This window comes from Suncus etruscus, chromosome 10, assembly GCF_024139225.1.
Source record: "Suncus etruscus isolate mSunEtr1 chromosome 10, mSunEtr1.pri.cur, whole genome shotgun sequence".
Taxonomy (NCBI): Eukaryota; Metazoa; Chordata; class Mammalia; order Eulipotyphla; family Soricidae; genus Suncus; species Suncus etruscus.
Window position 1 is genome coordinate 7,139,316 of NC_064857.1, and position 13,201 is coordinate 7,152,516.

A 13,201-nucleotide genomic window follows, 5' to 3' on the forward strand; every position below is an offset into this window, starting at 1 on the left:
TGAAAGCTGCCAGCAGAGTGTTTTTATTTGTGGTCTTCTCTCTCCTCTGATTTCTCCTTTGATTTCTCTGGGTTTTGAGGCCATGGTGGCGAGAAATGCCCTCGTGGCGTTTTCCTGGGAGAGAGCGAGGAATGACTGAGTATGAGAGAAAATGAACAACACATACCATTATGCAAACGAGCACCTCTGTCAGATATGGATGTCAGGTCTGCTTTGAATGAATCATTGCGTTTCAGCTTCAGTTTCTGACTGTCAGTGTCTGACTATGAAGCGAAGGACATTATAGATGGCTTGCATTGAGAGATGGCTGATTAGTACGTGGCATATTATGAAACCATGGCATGCATATACTCATTGCCCTTCATTTTATTGGTTCTATCAACATGCAAAATATTTAACAAGAGAAGCAGTATAGGATTATTCCCCATGATAGCTGTTCCCATTTGAAATGAAAACAAATGCTTAATAGATTTAAGAGCTACTGAGTACCTATTTGCTCTAGCAGTTCCTCACTCTATTAGGAAAGGGATTTGATAAAGTTTAATGGCAATATAAGTGGAATCAAATAATGTATCAAATCAACACATATTATACTCCTAACATGTTATCCCACAATCTGCTCAGCATTACAGATGTAAAGATATAAAAGAAACCACCCTTTAAAGCCTTACAGTCTAGGGAAGACATAATGATATCAGCAAATTATTAAAGAGATGGAGGGAAGCATAATACATCTAAAATTTGGAGGAAGGACATCTTCTATTTGTTAGAAGATTCAAAACATGCTTCATGGATAATGGTATAAGCACAAAAAAAACTTTGAAAACTTTATGCACAGAAGAAATAAACGACCAATAAGCCAAATCATAATATGTTGTAATTTTATTATGTTTTATGTGATTTACTTTTGTTGGGAGCAGACCTACTGTTGTTTAAAGGCTACTTCTGACTTTGTACTTGGAGGGAAATTTCATTGCATAAGAATAATTAGCAGTATACATGCAAGTAGATATTTACAGTTAAATTTTACAGAACTCAGGGCACATTATAAGTTAGGAGATCTTGTAAGATGTTTCTTGTTTGTAAGCAACTAAAAGATTCATATGAGGGGCCAGAGAGATAGCATGGAGGTAGGGTGTTTGCCTTACACACAGAAGGATGATAGTTCAAATTCCAGCATCCCATATTGTCCCCCGAGGCTGCCTGGAGTGATTTCTGAGCGTAGATTCAGGAGTAACCCCTGAGTGCTGCCGGGTGTGACACAAAAACTAAACTAAACTAAACTAAACTAAACTAAACTAAACTAAACTAAAAGATTCATATGGGACTAGGTCAACTAAGCAGAATAAAACTTACCTCAGTGCAGACTTTCATTTCATTTTTCTTTCTATCATTTTTTCTTTTTAATTATTTTTAATTTATTTTAATTACCAAGTCTACAATGTTCTTTATGTTAACCATTTGTCATTTGGTCTAACTCTATGATCATTGTGGGAAACAAAACTTCTGACTTGTATTACTACCATCGCCTCTATTTGGTTGTCTCTGTTTTAGCATGATTAATTCCTAAATCCCCTCTATAGAATAGAAATCTGAGTGATTTTGTTAATTCAAAACTTAGACTTTTATTCCCCGATTAAAATTAGAACATGGCAACTTGAAGGCAAAGACAAATCTCTCCTAGTATATACTTATCCTTGTGTTCTCAGCCTGCTACAGTGATGATTGAAATATCATTTTCTAGCTGGATTCTAATTCAGGCCACTATTCTCAGAATCTAAGTTCGAAGATCACCATGCTCCTCTGAGCTTTCAAGTATAAGTTCTATTTTTATTTATTTTCCATTTTCCTCCTATTTCCTGATGTTTTTGTGATTAGATTTTTGTGTTTAGAAAAAAAAAACATGGTTTTCTTCCTAGCAATTCTCAACCAATCAATCAAATGATTCAATCATAGGAGCCAAGGTTCCAGCAGTGCTATCATTTCTTTACAGAACTGGGAAATATTGGGGATATCGTGGTGGTATTTGGGGAACTTCATTGTGATACATGACGGTGCTTAGCAGACCAAATAGTGCCAAGCATCAAACCTTAGTTGGAGGCATGCAAGATTAACCTTAACACCTGTACTTACTTCCTGAACCCTCTCTTTTCTTACTTAAAGTTAACTAAGTGCTAAATTTTATTGCATTCTAGAATTTTCTACAATAATAAAAATATGATCCTTGATGTCTTTGTCTCTTGGTATTTCTCCTGTGATATACTTCCCTGGCCAGTGTATACGCTTTGTTTCTCTGGCTAACATCTTATCTCCAGTTCTTAGTGCAAAGTCTGACATAATAAGCAGTAAATCTCTATAAGAAGCTGAATGAATAAATGAGGTGAACAGCAAACTGGCAAATAAGTTATCGAAATACTGAGATCACCATACTCCTTGAGACAACTTAAATGTCCAAACTTGGGACAACTGGCTAGCAGAGAAATTGTGCCAAAATAATAAATGGAGTACATAGACCAGGCAGATAACTTAAGAGTTAAGAGTCCATACCTTAATGCACAAAAGGCCCTGAGCTTAATCCCTTGAACTACATGGTCCTCCAAGCATCTCAAAGTATAAACTTAGTGACACCTGAGAACTTTCGGTAGGCTATAGAGAACCATGTAGCACCTATTCTTTTTAATGCTACAGCTTTTATTTTCTTTAAACACAACGATTACAAGTTTGTTTATGATACAATTGCTATTATTTTACAAAGTTATTCATGATTGAGTTTCAGCCACGCAATTTATAACAGTCTTCACCAGTGCATATTTTCTTTCACAATGTCCCCAGTTTTTCTCTCCTCTTCCTATCTTCCTGACTATGAAGCCTATTGTTTCCATCTCTCTCATTCTCTCTCTCTCTCAATCTCTCTCTCTCTCTCCCTTCACTCCCCCAGATTTTGAACACTGTGATATACAATATTGTTACTGAGGCATATCACTTTATCTTCTTCTGGCACCTAAGTCTTGTCCAGAACTATCATTTCCAACTCTCCTTGTCATAGTAGACCCTTTTCTGCCCTAACTTCACTCTCCAGAATTTGCGGGAAACTTTATACCATGTGCAGATATACCACTGCTTCTTTATCCACTCATTTTTTTCTCAGGCACTTGGCTTGTTTTTATATTTTAGTTATTGTAAATAGTGCTGTGATGAAAATAGAAAAGCAGAGGGCTTCTCGACATTGTGTTTTGGAGTGAGAATAGATTAGATAGAGTAGAATAGAAATAGAACAGAGTAGATTCCTAGAAATAGAATGGCTGTTTTATATGAAAGCAGAATTTCTAATTTTATGAGAAATATCCATATTGTTTTCCAAAAAGGCTAGACCAGTCAGCATTTTCACCAGCAGTGAATGAGAATCTCTTTCTTCAAGTATCCACTGGTTAGTCTTTTCTTTGTGATGAGTGCCAGTCTCTGTGGTATGATATATCTCATGTTGTTTTGATTTGCATCTCTCTGATAATTAGTGATGTGAAGCATTTCTTCTTGGACCTTTTGGGCATCTGTATTTCTTGTTTGAAGAAGGCCTATTCATTTATTTTACCCATTTTTGTATAAGGTTAGTTTTTTTTCTTGATAATTTCTACCAGTGTCTTTTTTATCTTTGATTTAAACCCTTTATCAGGTGATTATTGGATTTTACATATTCCGTGAATAGAAAATGCATGCTATGACAAGTAATCCCAATCCTGTTTTGAACAGAAATGGTGATAGAGGACAACTTTGTCTTGTATCAGATCTTAGAGGAAATGCTTTCAGTTTTTTCTCATTAAATAAAATGTTTGCCATGGGCTTTTGATGAATGACTTTGGCTACATTGAGAAAGTTTCTTTCAATGTCCATCTAGTCAATCTAGTTCAGATATTTGATGAATGGGTGCTGGACCTTGTCAAATGTTTTTTTTTATTCTGCATCTATTACTATTTACATTTAATATTACATTTATTACTATTAATCATACAATATTACTATTATATTTACCATTACATCTATTACTACTTATATGTGATATATAAGTAGTATATAAATATGCTATTTATATTTTCTTTTGTTGATACCATCTATTATATTGAGCAACTTGCATATATTTAATTATCCTTGTATCTCTGGAATTAATCCTACTTGATCATGGTGTCTGATGAGTTGTTGGATTAGCTATTGGACTCTAGCTGACAGTATTTTGTTGAGGATCTTTGCATCTATGGTCATCAAGGGTATTGGCCTGTAATTCTCCTTTTTTTGTAGTGTCTGCTTTTGGTATCAGGGTGATGTTAGCTTCATTGAAACTGGAAGTGTTTCTGTTTCTTCAATTTCCTGGAAGAGCCTGAAAAGGATTGGCTTTTCTTCTTTTTAATGGCTTGGAATGATTTAATAGTGAAACCATCTGGGTCTGGGCTTTAGTTTGGGGAAGTCTTTTGAATACCGTTCCAATTTCCTCAGTAGTGATAGATCTGATTTCCCTTTAAATTTCTGTAGGAACTGTAGTGAAATTTCCCCCTTTCATTTCTGCTTCAATTTATTAATTTTAATTCTCTTTCATTGTGAGTCTTGTTAATTGTTCATCACCTTGTTTATTTTTAAAAGAACCAACTATTGCTTTCAGTGATCTTTTGTATTGTTTTCTAGATTTCCAGTTCATTAATTTTTGCTCTGAGTTTTATTATTTTCTTTCTCCTGTCTGATTTCAAATCATTTTGTTGGTAATCTTTTAATTTCCCAAGCTGTACCATTAAATGATATATGTAGGCCTTTTGTTCCTTCCTGATCAATACTTGTACAGTTATACATTTCCTATTTGTACCACCTTTGTGCATCCCATAAATGATGATAATTCATGTCTTCATTCTAATTTTTCTCACAAACTTTTGATTTCCTCTTTAGTTCACTGGTTGTTCAATACTGAGCCATTTCATATCTAGGTGTTAAAGTTATTTCTTTGTTTCTGTTTGTAATTCACTTCTATTTTAGTGCATCCAGGTCTGAAAAGAAAATACATCATATATATAGTACATATACATAATCCACCTGTTACCGGAAAAGTAAAAACAAAGTTTCTGAAGAAATAGAAAGAAAAATAAAAAAGAAAAAGAAGAAAGTTAATAAAATAAAAAAATAAAATACAGTAGCAAGTACATTTGTGAAAATTATTGTTTCACCAATAAAGACTTTAGTACAACGGCAGAAAGTATAGTACATTCTTATTGTTAGCCGTCCATTCTGTTAAATCGGTATGTTCTGGGGCCGGGCGGTGGCGCTGGAGGTAAGGTGCCTGCCTTACCTGCGCTAGCCTAGGAGACGGACCGCGGTTCGATCCCCCGGCGTCCCATATGGTCCCCCAAGCCAGGAGCGACTTCTGAGCGCATAGCCAGGAGTAACCCCTGAGCGTTACCGGGTGTGGCCCAAAAACCAAAAAAAAAAAAAAAATCGGTATGTTCTATAGAAATGACAGCATTAAAAAATAAAGTTGTCCAGAGACTCAAAGTCCTATTACTGATATTATGACTTTTAGGAATGGGTACTCAGCTGCTAGGTATCCTGGAAGAAGGAAGATATATGGGGAGATATATATGCCTTTACTTGCTCCAAAAAAGCCTTGGTGATATAAGTCCTAAAACCAGTATACCTAAAGTTCATTCATACTGGTAACCCTGAAGCAAATCAGTGTCAGTGATGAGATGGAGCCATTGGGATAACAGTGATTGTGGGTGATGGAGGCAGTAGGCCTGGCTTCAGTAGGGAAAAGGTTTGTTCTACACTCTCCTTCTGAGATGGCCAAATTTCTAGTTTGTGGGCTCATGTAATCTGATTTTTCATAGCCTGGGCTACATCTCATTCAAAAAAGAGTGGTTCTAGAGAGCTGGCCCAGTTTGAACATGGTGACTGCATTTGTGCATCTGTTGCTTATTCAAGCTGTTTTCTTCCTGGCCCTCTGGGACCCCAGTTATTCTTAGATTGTTCCTTTGAATTCATCCAAAAGATCTCTTGTCATCTGTTCACTTATTTTTTGAAGATTTTTTTCTACCTTCTGTTAATTTACTTTAAGGCTCCTTACAACTTCTTTCTGTTAAATTGAAGTGTTATGAAGCTCATCTTTAAGCTCACTGATTCTGTCCTCAGTAGCTCTTTCTCTGCTGATGAGGCTTTCTAGTGAGTTTTTTTAGTTGGCTTACCAAGTCATTGTTTGAAATTTTTTCATTTATACTATATAACCTCTTGAATGTTATTGGCTGTCTGTTCCATGGTTTATTTGAACATCCTTAAAGTTTCTAAAGTCTTCACTGAAGAGGCTATATAGATGTCTGGTACTAACTGCATCTTCAGAACTAACATCTCCATTTACTAATTATGGTGGGGTTTTGTGTTGCTTTCTCATTGTGAGTTTTGTAATATGGTAGTGTTTGTTTATGTGCTGTGGTGGTACTCCTTGGCCAGAAGACATCTTTTGACAGAATAAAGTGGCTCATTCATCTCAACTCAATTCAGAATTTTGCTTTATAGTACAAATGCCACCCACAGTCCACAGCCATTCTCCCAGTTGCAGATGAACAGTACTTTATTTCTCCTGGCAATATGGTCCATAATAAAGAAAGAAATGTGTATATTAAGAATAGCAATGTGTTGGCAGGAAATAAGTCTTTGATACAAATTAGAAGATAGAAAGTATTTGGGTAGTAAAGTTTAGACAACTAAACTAATTTTATAATAAAGGGTTCAAACTGAATTTGGAGAGGAACTTGAGAAAGAGCTTGGGTTGAGGACAACGTATGACTGGAATGCATGTTGGAATTAATTCAAGCCTTAGAACCACATGATCCTCCAACTCTCAGAGGTTAGCCCTTTTGGTACCTAGTATTGCAGGTCTAAGTATTGAATTTATGGCTTTGGGTTAGATTGTCTTGGGGAATTAATCTTGTTCATTTTGTACTGCTTGGAAGGCCAAAGAAAGTAGAAACTTGAATTCATCTGAGTTACATATATGCCAAACAGTAGCTTTCCTTTGTTTCCAATTTTTAGTAAATTATACATTTTTTTTAAAAATAGGGTTTGAAAACACAAGTAGGCAGAACTTAGAAAGATCTTAGCCTAGGTTTCAGCCTAGGAACTGTACAGAAACCAAGATCTCTAATTCCAGAGGTCTGACTTGGACAACTGCAACAGAGCAGAACTTCTGGAAAAATAAGGAAGGACTCTATCCTAGGATCTGTGTAAAAATCAAGACCGCTAATTACAGAAGACTAAACAACAACCATGATGAAACAGAACTTCTAGAACCATAAAGAAAGACTCTAACCTAGAATTTATCCTATGACCTGTACAAAACTTGAGATCTCTACCTACAGAAGACTAATTTTATCAACTTTATTTTTCATATATATATATATATATATCCCTGAGCATCAAACGGGTATGGCCTCAAAAAACAAAAAACAAAAAAAAAAACAAAGAGTGTAAGAGCAATTAATTATACTAATTGAATAAGTATATATATTTATATATATTTTATTTAAACACCTTGATTACATACATGATTGTGTTTAGGTTTCAGTCATGTAAAGAACACCACCCATCACCAGTGCAACGTTCCCATCACCAATGTCCCAAACATTCTTGCAATAATAATTTTCAGACACAAAAGAGAAAAGAGCCAGAAGTTCCAGCTCACCTCAGGAAGCTCACCACAAGTGATGAGTTTAGTTAGAGAAATAACAACATTTTGAACTGTCCTAATAATGAGAATGTATGAGGGAAATGGAAAGCCTGCCTAGAGTACAGGCGGGGGTTAGGTGGGAGGAGGAAGATTTGGGACATTAGATATGTATTTTTAAAGTAACCATCTGCTCAGATATTTGATCTCCCCCCCCCATATCCATGAAAAAATATGGTTTCTCGGGCTATCACAAGGGATAGGAATCTGTTTGATGTATAGTTCTTATTTATCTCTTATGCAATAACCTTTATATTTTCTCAAATGGCTTGCTACTTCTTCACTACTGCTAGGCATCTGTTTTTTCCTTCATGCCCTTATTCATGGCATCCCTCTGACTGGTACACTTTTTTCCTAATGCCTACCCAAGTTCACTTCCATGCTCTTGGACAGATGATCTTGTTTTCCATAAAAATGATGTGAGTCAAGTGAAAAGATTTTTCCCATTCTGTTAGCTGTCTTCTTGCGTTAAGTAGGGTTTCTTTTGCCATGCAGAAGCTTTTTAGTTTGATGTAGTCCCATTTGTTTATATTTGATGCTAACGTTCTTGCCATTGGTGCTCCATTCTCAAAGACCCTTTTGATATAAAGGTCTTCGAGTGTTCTGCCTATTTTATTCTCGATAAACTTTATAGATTCAGGTCTGATTTCCAGATCTTTGATCCATTTTGAGTTGACTTTTGTATAAGGAGTGAGATATGGGTCGATTTTCACTTTCGTGCATATGAGTTTCCAGTTGTACCAACACCATTTGTTGAATAGGCTTTCTTTGTTCCATTTCATATTCTTGCCTCTTTTATCAAATATTAGTTGGCTATATATCTGGGGGTTTATGTCTGGGAATTCTGTTCTAATCCACTGGTCTGAGGTCCTGTCTCTGTTCCAGTACCATGCTGTTTTTATTACTATGGCTTTATAGTATAGTTTCAAGTTAGGTAAGGAGATACCTCCCAACTTCTCATTTTTCAGAATGTGTTTAGCTATCCTGGGTCTTTTATGGTTCCAAATGAATTTTATAATTGATTGTTCTATTTCTTTAAAGAATTGTGTCTGGATTTGGATAGGGATTGCATTAAATCTATATAGCAGTTTGGGTAAAATAGTCATTTTGACTACGTTAATTCTACCTATCCATGAGGATGGGATGTTCTTCCATTTCTTTAGATCGTCTTCAATTTCTTTCTGAAGTGTTTTGAAGTTTCCCTGGTATAGATCTTTCACTTCTCTTGTAAGGTTGATTCCTAGGTATTTGATATTTTTTGATACTATCTTAAATGGAATTGTATTTTTAATCTCTCTCTCCTCAACTTCATTGTTTGTATATAAAAACGCTACTGTCTTTTGTGTATTGACTTTGTATCCAGCCACTTTACTGTATTGGTTGATTGCTTCTAGGAGTTTTTCTGTGGATTCTTTAGGGTTTTTGATGTATATCATCATATCATCAGCAAATAGAGCTAGCTTGTGTTCCTCTTTCCCTACTTGAATTCCTTAGATTCCCTTCTCTTGTCGGATTGCTATTGCTAGGACTTCTAAGGTTATATTGAATAAGAGTGGAGAGAGTGGACAGCCTTGCCTAGTTCCTGACCTTAGTGGGAATGCTTCTAGCTTCTTGCCATTAAGTATAATGTTGGCTGTAGGCTTTTCATAAATAGCTGTAACTATCTTAAGGAAGGTGCCTTCTAACCCTATTTTGCTGAGTGTCTTTAACATGAACGGGTGTTGGATTTTGTCAAACGCCTTCTCTGCATCGATTGATATGATCATGTGGTTTTTGTCCTTCATGTTGTTGATGTGGTGTATAATGTTTATTGATTTGCATATGTTGAACCAACCTTGCATTCCTGGTATGAATCCCACTTGATTGTGATGTATGATCTTTTTGATGAGGTGTTGGATTCGGTTTGCTAAGATTTTGTTAAGTATCTTTGCATCAATGTTCTTTAGTGAGATTGGTCTGTAGTTTTCTTTTTTGGTGGTGTCTTTGCCTTCTTTAGGAATGAGTGTGATATTAGCCTCATAAAAGGAGTTGGGGAGGATTCCTGTTTTTTCTATGGTTTTGAAAAGCCTATGGAACAGTGGTAATAAGTCTTCTTGAAATGTTTGATAGAATTCACCTGTAAATCCATCTGGGCCTGGGCATTTGTTCTTAGGGAGTCTTTTAATTACGTCTTCAATTTCCTCTGAAGTGATATATCAGATAAAGGGCTGATATCTAGAACATACAAAGTGCTCAGAAACCTGAGCCCTTCAAAACCAAACGAAGCCATAAAAAATGGGGAGACGAAATGAATAGACATTTCTCTGAGGAAGAGAGAAGGATGGCCAACAAACACATGAAAACATGCTCACCTTCGCTCATCATCAGGGAGATCCAAATCAAGACAACAATGAGATACCACCTCACACCAGTGAGGTTGGCTCACATCAAAAATAATGGGAACAACCTTTGTTGGAGAGGATGTGGTATGAAAGGAACTCTCATTCATTGCTGGTGGGAATGCCCCTTGGTCCAACATCTATGGAGAAAAGTCTGGAGAGTGCTCAAAGAACTTAGAATTGAGCTGCCATTTGACCCAGCAATTGCTCTCCTAGGCATATATCCCCAAGATGGAAGGACATTCATTCCAAAATACATATGCACCCCACTATTTATTGCAGCACTCAGTATAAGAGCCAAATCTTGGAACCAACCTCGATGTCCAACAACAGATGAATGGATCATTAAGATGTGGTACATATATACAATGGAATATTACATGGCAGTTAGAAATGATACAATCACAGACTTTGCAGCAACGTGGATGGACCTAGATCATGTTATGTTAAATGAAGTAAGTCAGAAGACGAAAGAAAAACACAGAATGGTAGCACTATTCTGAAACACCTAGAACACATAAAAAACAAAAAAATGACATTGAAGAAGCATAACTACTAGAACCACAAAGAAAGACTTCATAAACTCCATTCCCTGATCTGCACAGCCACCAAGATCTTTAGAAACAGGTCTGATTTACCATCCAAGATAAAGTAGAAGTCTTCCACATACCACGAAAGCAGCAAGAGGAGAATAAATGATCTATTTTTTTTTGACGTCTTTATTTTGGTGTGGAGATTACGGTTGATGTCTCCAATATTATTTTATTTTATTTTGTTTTGTCTTTCTCTTTCTTTTTTGTACTTGAGTATGATTTGATTTCAGAACCGAGATTATTGTGTGGTGCCTGTCTTTATTGCTGTGGTGCTTATCGGTTATTTAATTCGATATTTTTTTTGTATTGTTGTGGTATTTTAATTACTTTTTTCACATCCTCTCTCAAACTGAGGTTGGAAGCCTCTAGACAGGACTCTGCCTATTTTCAGCATATTTGATTTTTGATTGAGAAGAGGACATATTAGGTGATGGGTATTCCCCTGATTCAATGTGAATATGTACCCAAAATACTACAGTGAAAGATATGTAAGCCATTATGAAAAAAAAATTGTGTTTTTAATCAGAAATTTTCTTTGACTTACATGTATTATTATTATATCAATTATATTATATGTTATGTTATGTCACTATATTATGTTATATTAGTTTACCTCATTATGTTAATCAATTTTGTCCTTTAAATGAATTCTTACTTTAAAAAAACAAACAAACAAAAAAAACAACTTTAGTTTGCTCTGAAGAAAAAAAAATAAAATAAATAAAAGATAAGATAAGGCCTCCCAAATCTTACCACAGGCTGTGTTCTTTACACTGGCTGTATAGAAAGAGGAGGTACAGTAAAGGCACCCCATATACACCTCAACACAGGCCCCTTGCCGGGTATGTATTGTGAATTGGGGGACAAAAAAAATGATGTGAGTTTTATCAAATATTTCTAAATAATGAGAAGCATGAATTCTGGCGCCTCAAAGTATTGAGTCTGAGAACATGATTTAAATGATGTGTATATGTAGACCATTTATTTAAATTCTACATGCAGTATGGCTTCTTTATTGATGAAATTGAAGGAATTATACCTATCTTACAAAATCTAAGGGCAGATGTTCGAACAGGGCCAACTCCATAGTCTCTCTTTCTCTAATGAAGTAAATGGAGCCATGAAAGATTATGCTTTATCAGTCCATTCAGCACAAAGGTGGCCATTTTAGGACATCCTACTGAAGACATGCTTTCTGCTTCAATCACCCAGAATAATTATTTCTCTGATGGCCTGTCTCATCTACTGACATTATATGATTTCATATCAGGACGCGAATTTGACCACATTTCAGGTAAGCCAGTGGTTGAGCTGTTATCACCAGGATTTTTTTTTTTTTTTTTTTTGGAGTGAGTGCAATCACCCTCCTCTATATCTTCCTTCTTCTGAAAAAGCCTCTCAACTGTAACCATGCTCACAAATGCAGTAACCATGTTTGAACTGGGTCTTCTTCCAGGAGGTCCATAGCTGATTACATGGCCCTAAAATTTGTAGTATCAGAACTTTGAATTTCTGAATGACATCATTTATTTGATGCTGCCTTCCCTAAAAGAACACTAGAATTTAAGAGGATGGATATATAACAACCAGAGTTTGCTAAACCTTCCGCCATTGTTTTAATGACTCCATTGGTTATACAATAGTTTTCACAAATAAGTTTGCTATTTCTTTCTCTTTCTTTCTTTCTTTCTTTCTTTCTTTCTTTCTTTCTTTCTTTCTTTCTTTCTTTCTTTCTTTCTTTCTTTCTTTCTTTCTTTCTTTCTTTCTTTCTTTCTTTCTCTCTCTCTCTCTCTCTCTCTCTTTCTTTCTTTCTTTCTTTCTTTCTTTCTTTCTTTCTTTCTTTCTTTCTTTCTTTCTTTCTTTCTTTTTTCTTTCTTTCTTTCTTTCTTTCTTTCTTTCTTTCTTTCTTTCTTTCTTTCTTTCTTTCTTTCTTTCTTTCTTTCTTTCTTTCTTTCTTTCTTTCTTTCTTTCTTTCTTTCTTTCTTTCTTTCTTTCTTTCTTTCTTTCTTTCTTTCTTTCTTTCTTTCTTCCTTTCTTCCTTTCTTTCTCTTCCTTCCTTCCTTCCTTTCTTTCTCTTTCTTTCTCTCTGTCTTTCTTTATTCTCTCTTTCTTTTTCTTCAATTTTATTTTTTCTTTTCATTTTTGCAAAAGCTTTGCTTTAACTTATCTGGACACAAATGTATTATGATTAACTATGTCAACTATGTGATACATTTTCTTTAAAAAATAAAATGTGAAACAAAATGTAAAAAAAAAACCACGCAAAGCAGGCACATATTTTGACATTGCATTTCAAATCTTGAGTATATACTCAAATAAATGAGTACAGAATATTCATAGCAGCACTATTCATAATTTCCCAAATTGGAAAATACCATCAACATAACAGTAGATTAAACCATTGTGGAATTTTAACAAAATGAACAATTCAGTGCAATGTGAATGAAGAAATTTCAATTGCATATAATAATTTGATGCAT

At 35.2% G+C, this 13,201-nt stretch overlaps 1 non-coding gene across 1 annotated transcript; it reads left to right on the top strand.

Moving 5' to 3' along the window:
• The first annotated feature begins 11,457 nt into the window (after positions 1–11,457).
• LOC126021159 (small nucleolar RNA SNORA51) lies at positions 11,458–11,590 on the top strand. The gene has a single exon (XR_007499767.1). It is a non-coding gene; the product is annotated as a small nucleolar RNA SNORA51 (small nucleolar RNA).
• The last annotated feature ends 1,611 nt before the right edge of the window (positions 11,591–13,201 follow it).